This window comes from Parasteatoda tepidariorum, chromosome 8 (assembly GCF_982258835.1).
Source record: "Parasteatoda tepidariorum strain Cologne lab strain chromosome 8, Ptep-v5.0, whole genome shotgun sequence".
In the NCBI taxonomy this organism is placed as follows: domain Eukaryota; kingdom Metazoa; phylum Arthropoda; class Arachnida; order Araneae; family Theridiidae; genus Parasteatoda; species Parasteatoda tepidariorum.
In genome coordinates, this window is record NC_141762.1 from 58,533,539 (window position 1) to 58,551,127 (window position 17,589).

Genomic DNA, 17,589 nt, shown 5'->3' on the forward strand with positions numbered 1-17,589 from the left:
GTCAGAAACACGATAAATTTTACCACTGGTAATTTTGACCGTACTTTTTTCTCATGGTGGAAACACTTAAACATGTCAATGCCTTAGTATATTTTGGTACTCAAGACCAAATCTAAAATTAAATAAAGCTTAGATTATTATGTGTCAATAAAATATATCTTTTGCAAAAAGCTTTAACAGTGACAGCTATGAACGTATGACATTTTTTCAACCGCGACTTATTTATTATTTAAAAACATGTTTAAAGCATAATGGCTGCCTTAAAAGTAAACAAGTTTGATAGCGTTAGGATTAGAGCAACGGAAGCACTGATGCCACTCAGGATCATAAAGAAGGTTATGTAAAGCGCATTGCAGACTGCGTGTGCTTAAAATTTCTCTGATGAAAAATATATAAAGGTATCTTTTAAACTTGAAAATTTATAACCATTGTTTTACAACAAATTGTCACCAAAAAAAAACTATTCAGGTGGCATTCTTTGTTTTTTTTTTTAAATTAGACTTTTATGTGCGGAAAGTTAATAAACTGAATTTTCTTTAAATCACCTAAGCATTTCAAAATACTTTTTCTGAAAATGTTGTCTGTCAAGCAGAAATATCAAATCCTAGAAAATTATTCAATAGAAATAATTTTTAGACTGATTAAAATTTTAAAACTTATTATAATCTATTTTGTATAATTTAATATTTTGAAGACATATTTGAAAAATTGCTTTTTTTTCATGTTTTGAAAGCTTTGTAACATTTTCATGCAACTTTATGAACAAATAAGAGAATGTTCATTTTTTAGTTGTTTAACAAATTTATTAAGAGAATAATACTTTTAAACTTATTCCAAGTATAACGCAAAAAGTATTTCAATTAGTTTCATATAGTATTATCAGTGTATTAGCCTTGAATTACACAGTTTTCACTATTCCTAATATTATTTATGGATTTTCTTTTTAATTGAATTCATTTTAAGATTTTTCAATTCTTCTCTTCATATCACATAGTAAAATAAATCACACATATGTTTAGATACATAATATTTATTGTTTGAAAATGTTATGTTTAGATGAAATATATTGTTTGTAAATGTCATATCCAATGTTTAGAAACATCAATTTCATTGTTTGAAGACGTCATATTCATTGTTTAGAAACATCAATTTCTATGTTTGAAGACGACATACTTTTGTTTAAATGCACCATATCTGTTGTTTAAATCGATTGTATTTATCATCAAAAAATGACATCTTCATTATTTAAAAACGTCATATTTACAAATAAATGCATCATTTTCATATTTTAATTTTTAACATCACTTGTTATAAGCTTCTATAATATACGTGGAATATTCGTATTTTATATCTTTAAAATAAAATATCTTATATGCTTATAATAATTTTATACGAAACATTAAATCAGACTGTTAAAAATTTAAAGCAAATATTTTATCCAAATATCTGAAAATTTAAATCATCATCTCCATAAGGAAAAAATTTTCCAATCTTTTATCATATTCTTTAAAAACAAAAAATAAATGTCGTATCAACAATTTTTAAAAATTTACTAATTTTTTTGAATTATATTACTATAATAAGTAATATTAGTAGTTATATTGTATAATTTTTGTACATTTTAACTTAGTACCAAAAGCAACTGTGTTTGTTTTGCTAGCTTTAAAAAATAATTTTATTAAAATTTTTTACAAGATTTTTTAAAAAGTACTAAATTTAAATTTCTTAATTTATTATTACTTTTAAATCAGCCAGTATCCACAGAGTGCTGTTGAATAAAAACTTTTAAAGGCAACAGTACAAAATTTAAGTTCTCTTTAAAATATCGTCAGTTTACTTACCCTTACTGAAGCAAGCGAATTTCAGAAACTTTGCGATCAGACAAATCCTGTTGAAAGATGCGCATGATTTTTCGAACTTTTCCTGGGAAACTATCCGGAGAACAGAATGAAGATTCTCTCCGGAACTATTCGCGCATTTATGTTCACTATAAATCTGCGCATGCGTCTTTTGGATCAACATATTTGCCCGTCACCCCTCAAAAAACGTTCTAAGCTTATTCCGGACAATGCAAAGGGGGGAAAGGGGAAGAAACTTTTATCTCATTACAGTGTGTATCTAGAGAATTGTTCTCGAGAAAAAAGGGAAATTGGAAGAAATTATCCTTTCATTGTGGGTGATCGTTTTGGAGATTAGAAGGAAAATGAAAATTTTATCAAGAACAGAGTTAATTTAATTTCCCACCTCGAAATATTTTGTCTGAAAAATAAAATAAAAGCATCTTAAGAAACTAGAATACTTTTTTCAACACATTTGGAATATTCCTTATCTTTAAAAGGACTAATAATTTGAAAATGGCTATTATAATGTCGTACAACTAATCCATTGAAATATAATCAATCGTGATACGAAATTTTAGAACATAATTTCAAACATTCTTTTTTAATTTCCTTTTTTAGAATGTTTAAAAGGATGCTCGTTTTTAGCTAGACAAATATTGAATTATTTTCTTACTTATAGAAAGTTTTCGAATTAGTTTTGGAGTCAATTTAGTTTCATTCCTATTATTAAAAACCAATCAATGCAAAAGAAGAATACTTTTTCCAACTCATTTGGAATATTCCTTATCTTTAAAAGGACTAATAATCTGAAAATGGCTATTATAATGTCGTGCAACTAATCCATTGAAATATAATCAATCGCGATATGAAATTTTAGAATATAATTTCAAACATTCTTCCTTCTTTAGAATGTTTAAAAGGATACTCGTTTTTAGCTAGACAAACATTGAATTATTTTCTTACTTATAGAAAGTTTTCGAATTAGTTTTGGAGTCAATTTAGAATCATTCATATTATTAAAAGCCAATCCCTGTAAAAGTAAATTTTTTCCCTCTCCCCCGCTTATGTCTAAACGTAAAAAGAATTTTTGCAATTTTTTTAATATCTAATTATTTCTCTAATTATGCATTTACATACAGAAAGATATAATATCATATAAGATCATATAATATTCGTATTTTCCTTTTTTTTTTTTTTTTTTTTGGAAGAGAAACATGGCCAATGAATCAAATTTCGTTAAATGAAAAAAAGGGAAATTTTTATTAAATGAAAGTTCAAAATAAAGATATTTAGTATTTATGCAAATAGATATAGAAAGATTTTTTCTTTAAATTCTACCCTATTCTTTTCTATCTACCCTATCATAGTAGTCACTAGTATAAATATAGCATAATAAGAATTAAAATATTAATGCTGGGGTATTAAGCAAGAATAAGGCAAAATGAGCACGTAACTGCTCAAGTATTGCCAGAGCTTGTCGAGCGATAGGGAGATGAAGGCTGATCCACCATTATATTTAAATGGGAAATTATATTTAAATGGGAAATTAATTTAAAGTAGAAATTATGCAGTTCTTGAAGTTAATGAACGGCAACTAATAGGGGGTCGAAGCTCCTAGTTATTCACAAAATAGCATAACTATAGGCTAGAAAAAGAATTTCATTTATAAATAGGTCAGTTTGAAAATTTTGAAACCATTCGAATCGACGAAACTAAAAATCTGAAATCTTTGGAAATATTTCTTTTGTTAACGCTTTTATTTTTTTCAATGCATATAAAACATGTCTTTGAAAAATGCTTTTATTCACATATAACAAATTATATGATGGTATTATTGTGAAACAAAAACTGATAGATAGGCTGTTATCATAAGCTTCAGATGTATCGGGAAAAAATATAGAGAAAGTGATGGTTATTTATTTTTGTATTTTTTTAACTTATTCTTTTACAATCAATTCTAAAAAGAAACTTTATTTTATAACATTCGTTTGCGTGCTCATTTGAAGCAAGCTCGTTTCTGGAAGCTCTCGTTAATTCGTTTCAATAATTATGATAGAAATGTCATTTAACTAAATTATTTATTGCAGAGTATTTATTTCTTAAATGCCAATAATAAATTGAAGAATTTGATAAGAGGACTTTAAAAATTTGATCTTAATCTTTTATTTTAAATGTTACATAAATTTTATTATTTTTTTCTTTTCGAAGACAAAACTTCAAGAAAGTTTTCCAGTCAGTTTTTTATTTTTGTATTCTCAGGCTTTTGGGCAATAGTATTGGAAATTTTGTAAAAATGTTCAGCAAAATTAGTTTGAGAACAAGTTATACAAAATTTCAACAAATGCTATTCTCGTCTTGTTTAGTTTTTTATACTAACATTTTAAAAATATTCGTATATATAGGAAAATTTATTATTAAAACATAAACTCTCGCATTACATTACAATTCAACGATTAATTTATGTGAAACATAGCATTCTGCAATAACTGAATTTTATACTTAAATATAACTCTTGTCTAGCAAATTTTGAATTCTTAATGATTTTCAGTTTTTTTAATTTTTTTTAATTTTTATTTATTAAAGGAACTATGCTCTTATGAATTTTAAAAATATTAATTTATTATCAAATATTTTTTCGTTTTGTTTTAAATGAACTCCAAATCTTAAGAGAAATCCGCCAAATTAAATGGTTGTTTTGAAAATCGATAGTCGAATAGGCAAGTTAAATTGTACGAGACATTTTACCCATCTAGATCAGAGTTTCTTAAACTGTGGATCGAGGCACCAAATGGGGTCGAGGGACCTGTAGCAGGGGATCATCAAAGATTTTAGCAATTTTGATATTTCCTTAACTAATTACAATAAGTTTTCAATTCGTCCAGTACCGTCGGCTATTTTGTCAAGATTCCATTATTTTATTAAAAATAAACAGACACGCGTTGCTTATTGATTTAGGGATAATTTTCTCTCATTGTAGCCTCTAGTATAACACGATTTTCGAATTTTTTTCATATGCTTGCGATTTTTTCGCATGCGAAGAAGAACCCGAATATTGGTAAATATTTACACGCGAAAAACTTGCCAATCAGGTTCTCGTTCGCATCTAATTTTCTCACAATCGCTTTCAGTGAGAATGGCCTTTTGAATCCTCTCATAAGAACTTTTGGAAATAGTGGCAATCCCTATTCTCCTCAAAGAATCTGGCACTACTTCAATATCACACAGACTCTTCTTAGTAACAAAACAATTCAATCTCCTTACTGTTCCCTTGGCTCTCGGTCTCCAATGAATCTCCTATTATATAAATACCATTTTACCAGACTTGAAAAAAACACACATTTTTCTCAAGTTTCATGACATCTTCAACCAAAACGGTATAAGTTAATTCATCATCATTCCTTTCCGCATTGCGGTTTTTCTCACAGATCTCCCGAACCTTTGTCTCTGTGTACATGATCTTCCGTATCCAACTATGAAAAAACTCCCAACGAAATTCTCCTACGAAATCCTCAGGAAACCCTTCACACCCTTTTGAAAGATTTTACTATTCTGGCCACCGATGCCTCGAAATCCAATAAGAACATAGGTATTACGGCCATTAATTCAAGAAACAATATGTGCATTATTTCTAAAATCCATCCCATTAATTCAGTTTTCACTGGAGAAGATTTAGCTATTTGGTCAGCATTTGCAAAGTTCACCACCGAGTATCTCAATTGCGTTATTTTATCTGAGAGTAAGTCCACAATCACTGCCCTCATCTCGGTTTAATCACGCGTGAAATCACTTGAAGACATGCGAATATCATTTTGTTTCACGAAAATAACATTTGCTTGCTTTTAGAGTTTTGATAAATATCTTCATTTTTGTATCACTGGCCTTAAGAAATTTTTTCAATGATTTTACTCGGTTTAAATAAATATAAATTTCGAAAAAATTTTTGCAAATATTAAATTACCAATCAAAAATGACGAATCGCAAAATTTTATTGTGTTACTTGTTTTAGAAAAACAAAATCCAGAGAATATCTAAAATTATCTCTCGCAGTTTCTACAAATCTAATAAAATCCCAGATTTAATTTTTTACCTTTTTGAACCGTTAAAAACTTGTTAAGAACAAAAAAATCGAGAAAATTTTAACCGAAATTTTTTTCCTAAAATCTTATGTGGCAAAGAAAAAGTCATCTTAACAGACTACTCGAAGATGTATGTACATGTATATACAGGGTTATTCATAATTCCCTCCGGGCAGGAACTAGATCATCGCATTGATGTATGCCGTGTGACCAAGGGTTCACACATAGAACACCTGTAATGTATGTAAGTAAGACTTAAATAGTTTCGGAATAATTTCATATGTTTCCTTTTTTCATATTCGTCTTCTTTTTTTTTGCTTCGAAACCCCGGAGGGAATTATGAATAACCCTGCATATTACTTGTGTAAGGCTGCTTTAATACTTTAAAATAATGTACCCAAGGCTGAATAAGAGAAAAAAATATCAGGCTCTATTGTTTTTCCTGCTCATATACCTTTACTCTTTTATTTTGCATAAAAATTCTCGGATTACTTCAGAAGCGATTTTTTCGAAGCAGCATTTTTCAAATCAGCCGGACTAAAAACTCAACTAAATCTTCAATTGACTTCAATATTATGACTTAATTCAAAATAATTTGACTTAAAATGACTTCATATTTAACCCCTTAACAATCGGTTAATTTTCAAGAAAACGGTATTTTTAACGCCTATTTTTCTTGGCTTTTGTATTTGTATTACGAACTTGATTAGTGCTGCAACTAGTTTAAAATAAACTAACTATCTAAAATTACCTTAAAAACATCCTGTTACTGCCATCAGGTGTGTAAAATTAGAAATAAAATGTTTTCCGGGCAAAAGAAATGAATTAGTTTTATTCTTATTGGCGCATTACTACTGAAAACTCCAGCCCGTCAGTATCACGGGGGCGAGAAATAGCGGGCGAAAACTCACCCAGTCATTTTCACGGGAGCGAGAAGGAAGGGGTTAATTACATATTTTGCTGAAGCACATAGAATATTTTTATTGCTGCATCAAAGTTTTGGTGTTAAAAAAATTCTGGAGAATTTTAAGACAAATTTCAAATTTTTTTTTAAACGAAAAAAGTGCAAATTTTGCGAGAATCGGTAAATTACACGGTATCTTACATTCTTTTGCAAATTCAACTTAGCAAGTAACATAAAAAAATTTTTAAAGTCAATTCCTACTAAAGTTAACAAAAAAAAATTTTTATTTTAGCTATTTTTAATTCAATAAATACGATTAATATAAATATGAATCACAATATTAAGTGGTAAAATAGAAAGCGAATTTCCTTCCAATTTTCCATTTTCCTTTCTATATATGATGTTGGACTATTATTTTTGTTTGTTACTATTTATTCGATTTCTATTTTTTTTTCGTTTCTAATTTATAAAGCTGATGATGACTTATAAATTTATATCCTGCTAAATATCTTACATAATAGAAGTTTTTTTCTCCCATATAGAACTAAAATTAATTAATTAAATTCTATTAATGAATTAATATTTGAAAAAACTGTATTATCATCAAGCATCGTCCACTGCAAAGTTTAAAAGAATGTATTTGAACTTGAGAGAATGAATAAAAAGTATTTTATTAACGATCGAAAATTTGAACAAGATATATAAATATATAAAGGGAGAGTGTAAACTAATAGTACGAATTGAAAAAACAGGTGCTTCTGATTCTATCACACATCCTTTAAGAAGAAGGGTTTCAGCTGTACAGGCGTCATCGTGTTCTCTATCGATTTGGAAAATTTACAGTTTACTGGTTGTATGATAAATAGTAAAGATATTTTTTCACGCTTCGTATTTAGTCTATTATTTCGCAAGAAAAATTCCAAATATATACTTAGTTTTTCAGCTGCTATTGTTACATAACTTTTTCAAACTTAAATGACAAGCTGTTTCTCTTTTAGAATATAACGATTTGTACTAAACTGTTTGAGATTTCGGTTTTTGTTTCTAATCCTCTGAGATAACTGATACACGTCAGATTAGCTCCAGGATTAGAACACTGCAAAAAAAGGTTTCTCAAAATTGAGCAATATTGTTTCAAAACAGCTCGTAAAGAAATAATTTCGAATTTGAAAACCCCATGTATTCAAATTTGAAACAGTATATACTCATTTCTGAAGAGAAAAAAATGCATAATCCCTAATATGATGTGGGAGGAGAACTGAGTGTGAGAACTGTTTAATGGCTGTTTTGTACCAAAGGATTTGTACCAAAAGCCAAATCCTTTATATCAAACGATCAACGATTTATCAAACGATTTATATTAAACTATTTGAGATTTCGTTTTTGTTTCTAATCCTCTGAGCTAACTGATACACGTCAGATCAGCTCCAAGAATAGAACGCGGCAAAAAAGGGTTTCTCAAAATTGAGCAATATTGTTTCAAAACAACTCGTAAAGAAATAATAGTCGAATTTGAAAACCCCATGTATTCAAATTTGAAACAGTATATACTCATTTCTGAAGAGAAAAAAATGCATAATCCCTAATATGATGTGGGAGGAGAACTGAGTGTGAGAACTGTTTAATGGCTGTTTTGTACCAAAGGATTTGTACCAAAAGCCAAATCCTTTATATCAAACGATCAACGATTTATCAAACGATTTATATTAAACTATTTGAGATTTCGTTTTTGTTTCTAATCCTCTGAGCTAACTGATACACGTCAAATCAGCTCCAAGAATAGAACGCGGCAAAAAAGGGTTTCTCAAAATTGAGCAATATTGTTTCAAAACAACTCGTAAAGAAATAATAGTCGAATTTGAAAACCCCATGTATTCAAATTTGAAACAGCATATACTCATTTTTGAAGGGAAAAAAATGCGTTATCCCTAAAATGATGTGGAAGGAGAACTGAATGTGAGAACTGTTTGATGGCTGTTGGCAGGATTTGTACCAAAGGCCTTCGGATTCAAAGTAGGATTGTCTAAACACCATGGCTGTACTACATCCCAGTCCAGGGAAAGTGGCCGCTGCTTTGGCACAACAGACAAATATTTCATTTGCTTAAAAGCTTGAGATCATGGCAAAATAAGCAAAAGGTGTGATTAAAATGTCCTATTTCCTGACCAAGCATTTGGGACCGCGTTTTCTAAACTGCAACCCTTTGTACCATTGAAGTTAGAAATCAGCCTGTCATGATGCGTCGTTGTGGTGACTACTTTATAAAGGTTCCTAAGTCTCCCTCTACCGGGCAGTAAACGAAAATCTCACTAACGTACTAAACGAAAATCTCCGCCGGGATAACCTGGCTGGTAGCTCTTAGGCCGGGACAGCCTGGTCGGCAGGGCGCTGGGCCCATGTCCGAGAGTTCGTGGGTTCAAACCCCGCCGACCGAAGACTCCCCGTGTAGTAAATGGTGAATGATGCACATTAAACCTGTCGAGTCGCAAAGTCCTCCATGTTCCCATAAGAAATCAATTCCTCTGGGGGTACTGGAGATCGATCATTCTCTGATCCAAGTCAAAAATTACGATCTGTGGATGAATGAATGGATGTATGAATGGGACCGCCCCTGCCGTAGGTGGGGCCACTGAAAGACAAGAAACGCACCCTCTGCCTTAAATTTGCTCGGTTTCACCAAGCAGGCTTGCTAGTGCGGCAAGTGGCATTAGAAACAATAACAACGAAAATCTCACTTCCTCTTTCCACATCACTCAAGTGGCTATGGCTTTTGCTCAAAACTGAGTATATGCTGTTTAAATGTTGAATTAATGGAGCTTTTAAATTCAACTATTATTTGTTTTGAAGCTATTTTGAAATATTTTTGCTCAATTTTAAGAAACCCTTTTCTGCAGTGTGCCTTTTTTAGTTGTAATAGGCCTCATCGTGGTAAGGGTTCTTGGGAAAAGTGCAAAAGTGCACAATAAATAAATTACGTGTATCTTAACACCAAAAATGGTAGCAACAACTTTACACCAAGAACCAAGAATAATTCCTGATGCAGTGAGACACCTAAAATGTTCATTTACACTACTTGTTATTAAATTGCCGCCACCATGATCTTAATATAGTAATACTAAAATTAAAATTACAATAAAATATACACATAAGAATTAGTAAAGATTTTTTTACTATACAATATAATGCAAAAATCATAAATTTAGGTTGCAGATAAACAGTATTTTTTAAAAATAAAATCAATTTATTCCTCTAATATACACATTGCACAGAGAGAATATTAGGATGAATTCTATTTAGATAGTAAAATTTAAATGCTATCTTTTTTACACAACTAAAAAACGCGCATACACATTTTAACAGCTAAATTTTATAATAGTAGATATTGTATATCGGCATGAAAGAAAACAAAAACTTAAGTCAAATATTACTTAATGTAAACAAACTGCTGACGGAAAGTGCGTCAACGTTGGTATTTTCGGAAGCGAAAGAAACTCATTTATTTCGTGAATGCTCGTGAGATTAATGAAATCTTTTTCCAATTAAGGTGTTTAGATTTTTTACGCCCTTTAAATTGTGTACAAAAGTTTTATTTGGCGTAAACTTGAAGTAAAGTGTTCCTTTACACAGTTTTAGGGGGTTGCTCAAATTTGAAGAGGTATTACACCACAGTTTGAGTGAAGTACGTAGGAAGTGCATTCTCTTACACAGAGCCATCCAAAGCGTAAAGACAAGCCCGTTCTTCTTAACTCTCAAAAGGAATAAGACAATATTCTTCCCATAGGTCCTCCAGTCTTTTTTTACTAACAAAAGTGCGTTTTTATAACCATTACTACCATCTCTTCGCTTTTCTCACCGCTCATAACCATAGCATAAACCTTCATGAACATAAACCATTCTGCCCCCTTGAATTTCTTAAAGTTTATAAAAAGTATAATTTTGTTCGCTTGTAAAAAAAAAAAAAAAATTCGTTACAGTGTTTTTTTTAAAAATCTGCTTTTTTTATAACCTTCGTTGAACATCTGACATATTTTTTTAGGGTTTACTACTACTAATGTTCAACTCCGTAGTCTTGTAATTGCGAACCCAATCCAGAAGACAAGGGAACTCTTGGATCAAGTATTGGAAGGAGTTTTCCTTCGTGGATTACTTTGTGATCGAACTAACCCGCATCTGCGTTACATTGAAAGGAAGACCATGAGAACCTCAAACGGTAAGCTTGACTGCATAGGGACTACAACCCATGATCCATCTACCACTGAGGATATTTCACGTCAGCACTGTGGTCGGTGAAAGCCGAGTGCGGATTCGTATCGAACATCCATCGCTGGATTCGAACCCGGTTCACCTCATTGGAAGGTGAATACTCTATCCCCTGAGCCATCGCGGCTCAAAATGTATAATTAACGTAATTTTATGTAAGCACATTTCAATAATATGTTAATATTAACAAACTGAAAGGATAACTGGATTTGAAAAATAATCAACTGCACTTGAAAAAAAAATTACTTAGGAATAAAAATTGTTCGACACAATAAGAAATATTAAATAAAAGTAATTTTTTCGTTTTTAACAATAAATAACGATAATCGTAAAAAAGATTTCATTGGAAGAAGTTTTTATTTCTCTTCAGTTTTAATATTTTTAAAAATTTCGGTATAAATGGTAACATTTATATCTCAGAACATCTGATATCTCTCTTATTTCTAATCTATTAATTTTTTTTTGTTTCTTAGGTTTCAATTGTACACCAATGGATATATAATTATTAAGGAAAAAATTTGCAAAAAGGCAGTTAAAATTGCAGTAATTTTCGAACAAATAGGAATTTTGAAAAATTTGTTAAAATTCAAAATGATCGTATCAGTATGTCAACTCTGTAGCTGTATTTAAGTATTTCAGTTGTATGACACTAGATCGATCAGTTGTATGACACTATGACACTAGAATTTAATAGTAGCTTATTTTCTTTAAGTTTAATAGCATTAAGTTTAATAGTAGTTTGTTTTCTTTAAGTTTAATAGTATTAAGTTTAACAGTAGTTTATTTTCTTTAAGTTTAATACTATTAAGTTTAATAGCAGCTTATTTTCTTTAAGTTTAATACTATTAAGTTTAATAGTAGCTTATTTTCGTTAAGTTTAATAGTATTAAGTTTAATAGTAGTTTTTTTTTTTAAGTTTAATAGTATTAAGTTTAATAGTAGCTTATTTTCTTTAAGTTTAATAGTATTAAGTTTAATAGTAGCTTATTTTCTTTAAGTTTAATACTATTAAGTTTAATAGTAGCTTATTTTCTTTCAGTTTAATAGTATTAAGTTTAATAGTAGTTTATTTTCTTTAAGTTTAATAGTACTAAGTTTAATAGTAGTTTGTTTTCTTTAAGTTTAATAGTATTAATTTTAATAGTAGCTTATTTTCTTTTAATTTAATAGTAGCTTATTTTCTTTCAGTTTACTGGACAGTAGATCGATCAACATAGATTGTTTTCTTTAAGTTTAATAGTATTAAGTTTAATAGTAGCTTATTTTCTTTAAGTTTAATAGAATTAAGTTTAATAGTGGCTTATTTTTTTTAAGTTTAATAGTATTAAGTTTAATAGTAGCTTATTTTCTTTCAGTTTACTGGACAGTAGATCGATCAACATAGATTGTTTTCTTTAAGTTTAATAGTATTAAGTTTAATAGTAGCTTATTTTCCTTAAGTTTAATAGTATTAAGTTTAATAGTAGCTTATTTTCTTTCAGTTTACTGGACAGTAGATCGATCAACATAGATTGTTTTCTTTAAGTTTAATAGTTAATAATTGTTTAACTAATTATTGAATAGTAATTTTGTTTTATTCCATCGTGATTCTTATACACTTTTTACACACCTTCTTAATTTCAAACTTCTAAATTTTACAGATTTTGAGCAGCAAAGCAAGATATAACGTAAAACAAGACAAAAGTTAGAAAATGTAAGAAAATACTGTAAAAAATAAAATATTTTAAGAAGTTTAGTATTCTCACTATTACGCTTAAAAAAATTCTAATTGCTTAAACGCAATTGTATTTTATTTTATTTTACAAACTTCACAAAACGTAAGTTTTTAGGTTAGTTAAGTTTCTTTTTATAAATAATAAAACATTTCATTTTTTAATAAAAAATAAATTCTTGTCTTTTCACTCGAGTTTTAAAAATTCACTTTGATTAGAATCATCCTGGCGTCTCACAAAGTAAAAGGAATCGTAAACTAAAAGAACTGAAAAGCGTTGTTCTCAAAATCTGCGAAAATATATTTAATTAACTTAAAACGAAGTAAACTAGGCATGTAAAATAAACCTGTTCATTTTTTTACAATATTTTGTACTGATACGAACCATAACAAAATAAAATTTTGTTTTAACTCGCATATCTATAGTGTATATTATTATGAAAAGTTTGGAACATATCCCTTAACTGACAATACTAATCACGAATCTCAAGAAACTCGTGGGAATAAAGCGGAAAAAGAAGCAAATATGCATTTTATTTTTATTACATCCTTTGAACTACAAAACATCTGCTTTAACTCAATTGGTAAAAACATACTTTAGAAACTCAGTTATTTTCTGAATTTAATTTTCATCTTTAATTCAGTTTGGGTTGTTGTAAGTAGCTATAAAAATCCGAAAAAAAGGATATTTATGTTAAAAAATTCTGTAGTTTATAGCATAGGTAGCTTTACATGCACTAATAGCATATGCATAAACAATGAAGGTAGGTGCTACCGCACAAAAACTTCATTACACATAAAACGTTATAAACTAAGAGATTTTTTAAGCACACTATTTTAGTTTTTTCAAATCTGCCATTTTTATTGCATTGTTAGAAATTTCTCCAAAAAAAATGTTTAAATAACAATTTATGTTATTATTTTACCAAATTGGACTAAGAGATTCAAGTATTCATAAAAAAAGATTATTTCGAATAGTTAACTGTGAGAAAAATCATTTATTGATGTTTCTCCCAAATACGATTAAACAGCCAAAATTTTATCAGTTCCAACTAGGTTCTCTGCCAATGAGAATCGAGCTAATATGTCAATTTAATAACCATTTAATCTTGGCTTCGAATCCCAATGTTGACACCACAATATTCCTTTCCTTCCTTCAACTCATTAAGAGTTTTCAGAGTCCTGTAAACCTCAATTGGCGACTCTGGAATATTGGAACACGAAACTTCCATTCACGGATATATGACAGCACCACGAAGCTGCTTAACACAAAACGTCTAGTTTTCCCATCTCTCAAGATAAATGGCACGGATAAACTAGTTAAGCCGCATTCCGTGGTTTATCCTGACAAAACAAGATTCAACCACAACTCCAATGTTTAATACATAACGAAAGGCCTAACATAACCTAACTCCAATGCCCAGTTATATTTCATTTTTACGATTTTGAAGCCATGGTAGTAGTAAATGCTTAGAAGACCATATAGTATTGTATTCATAGTTTTTTAACCATACCAGTTGTAAACAGATCTAAACCCCTGTAAATGTAAGGGAAAGGAGTCCAATTAATCATAAACTTAGCGGTTAATTGGATGTAGAGAATGTTGCTGTTTTTTGTGTGTTTTTTGCCGTGGTTATAATAGTTTTTAAAAAAAATTCTGTCAATGTGAGAAAATATTGAAAAATCCGAATTTAATACTCATTCTAAAACAGAAATCTTTTTAGAAACCCTAGTTTACTTATAATTTAACTGCCGCAGCTAACAATTTGAAATTTTTCTTCTAAATTACGAAGTTTGAAACAGCACTATGTTTATCAAGCGCCATCTGGTGGCCACAAGCACAGTTCTAGAAGCAACAAAAACTGTATATCCCAGTCAAAGTTCGAAATCCAGCTTCCGAGCAGTGATAATTAATTGCAATATTAAGTCCTCTAAATTTTAAATGTTCTTTTTTCTTCAAATGTTGATTTGTTGTTTTATTTTGCACCTATCCTAATCACACTCATTTTATATATTTTATTAAATAGCTTAGAGCTAGACGATCCATGTTTTTATCAAAGAAGAGTTAAATTTTTTTTGTTTAACAAATAAATAGTTTTCAAAACAAGCGAAACAAAAAACACTTTCATTAACTTTTGGTGTATGCTGCTATAAATTTTAAAACGCGTTAAACAATAAAACCTAGCGAATTTGCTACTATAAGAACATGGGGAAAATTTAGGCAACATTATAAGGAAAATTAATTCTTGTTATACTTGATTTTGAAATATTACGGTGCTAATTTAAAGATAAAATGATTCAATTTAACTCCTTATTTTCGTTGTAATACATTTGAACAATATTAGGGTTCAAAGTACCAAGATGATGGATTAACAATTAACCAAAATTGGTTTAACAATTAACCAATTTCTTTTGGAATATAAATTTCGCAAACGAAAATGTGGTTCTAAAGATCCTCTTTAGACACGCTTATTATTTAGTACTAATTAATAAACAAATTAAGAGATCATGCAAAATATTAATTAAAGTAATTCTAACCACACGCATCTACATATAAAATTAATATACGGACGCGTGTGGTTAGAATTACAACAGCGATTTCAGTCTTACCATTCTGGGAAATAAAGGACTAAAAATGGAAGCCAGCATAGCCTGCATATTACTAAAAAAATCTATTTAATATGAGAGCATTTGAAGTGAATGTAAAGTCATACTAAGAGTAAAGATTCGAATGGAACAACGAAAATTATTGAAATTTTCAGTGACCAAATTTAACATAACGTCGCACAGACAAAATAAAACTACATAGAAGTCACGTGCCGCATCTCTTTGGTTGCATAATTTTCCTGTATATAAGACGATTAAATATAAAAATTTAATAAAGAAGTAATATTTGAAGGATTTTTATGACCCTACTTTTCATTAAAAAATAAATTTATACATAAAATAATATGAAACACTCTGAACTTGATCCAATTTCTGCTCTTTCACTCTCATTCACAATATGTTCGGTCTTTCGTCGTTCTGAATTCTTGATGTTTCACCTGTTCGAAGAATTTAACTTAGGATCAAACTAACAGGACTGAGTACTTTCTTTCTATGTTTGTGCTTAGCTTGTCTAGGTTAATTTTTTTAATTCTAAGATTCAGATTTTGTTACTAACTCTCGTTACTCCCAACACCACTAATATTCAGGGATTGGTTACAGCATAGGCAGAAAAGGGAACTTGCCCAGGGGTCTCCAGGTCTGCACACATTAATATTTAAAATATTGTAATTTTACGCCTTAATTAGGTTGTGCCTTGCTGATTTATTAAACTGTTACAGTAGTCTAACTTTTACACCAAAAGATCGATCAAATCAATAAGTCACATAGCGTACAGCGTATTTGTATTTAACCAAAAATCTAAGGCTCAGTTTGGCCCATTCCATGTGCATCATGCATTGAGAATCTGAACAGTGCTGTCGATATTCATTATGCATATGGACGCACTACATTAATCAGATTCTCAATAGTTGGGAGCTTATGAAATTTAGAAATTGATCAGTGCAGAATCAAGACGTATGCATATAGTACAAACAGCAATGTATACACTCTCATAAACTTGAGAAAATTTTATTAAAAGTTATACAAATATTATAGTTAGCGAACACGTTGGAGGCCCTTAATCAGTGTCTGCTCAGGGCTTCAGCTTTTCACAATTGGTCCCTGCTATTGTTAATACAAATTAATGCCGTTTCCCCACATCTCTTGAATAAAGATATCATTCGATAAACAAAATAACTTTAGCATATTTATTATTATTATGATTCCTGTAATGATAGTATATTATATTTCCAATAAAACTCTACTATTTCAATATATTCAATAATACACGTCATACGGAAATTTTTTAAACATTGCTTAAAATTTTAATACAAAGTATTCCAATATTTGATAGACAAATTCAAAGAGATTACAAACTCACCATAGAACATGCGGTCGCAAACCACGGAAATTACGATAAACAGTCAGTACTCTTGGGACATCTTGCATAGCCTACACTTTCGATGGATCTAAATTGGTATGGTTTTTTTCTATGGGGCCCTTCGACATATAATTTCTACAGAATGATTTTTGATTGTACTGTAAACAACAACTCGCAACGGAATGTTGACATAGATGCCAACTGCTCCGGGCAGGCTAAAATAATTTTTGAAAAAACGGCAAATAACTACAAACTAAATTTTTGCAAATATTTGACTATTTTTGCTTGCTTTTTAAAAGGTATAGCATGACATGTCTACTATAAAGTGGTGAATTATACAAACCTACGAATTATTTAGAAATAGTGGGGGATAAAAATCTACTAAATTGAATTTATTAAACCAAGAATCACAATTGATAAACTACAGCTTTAAAATATTTATTGCTGTCCGGTGCAAGTTGGCATCTCTGTGTGGAAAAGTCTGAGACACGTCAATTATTGTTTTGACATAAGAAAAAAATGACGTTTATTAGATCTAGTTTATTAGAGGACAATGTACACATCAGAGGATATCATAACATGGATATCATCGCTTTGCCTGATATCCTGGAAACATTTTTACGTTGTTATTGATTGTCTAATGACGTCACCCGATTGTAATAGTAATTGTTAATCAAATATATGTATTTATTGTATTTTGCGTGCTTGTCTTTTATATATGTATTTCAGCATGGCATCGGAACCAGCATGGTTTTTTTGCACGGCGTGCTTTGAAACCATCACATGTTCTGTGGTAAGTCCTCCTCTTGATATTTATCATCCCTCTGTAT

General features: G+C 29.8%; 1 protein-coding gene across 2 annotated transcripts in view; it reads right to left on the minus strand.

Annotated features, from left to right (window-relative positions):
* Nucleotides 1-17,589, minus strand: part of LOC107450819 (substance-P receptor) — a 231,668-nt gene that overhangs the window by 115,131 nt on the left and 98,948 nt on the right. Inside the window, exon 1 of one of the 2 annotated variants that reach the window (XM_043043079.3) lies at nt 1,842-1,980. The exons of the other annotated variant lie outside the window; for it this stretch is intronic. The gene's annotated coding sequence lies outside the window, so the exon portion shown is untranslated. Of the gene's footprint in view, nt 1-1,841; nt 1,981-17,589 lie in introns of those variants that run through there. 2 annotated transcript variants of the gene reach the window in all.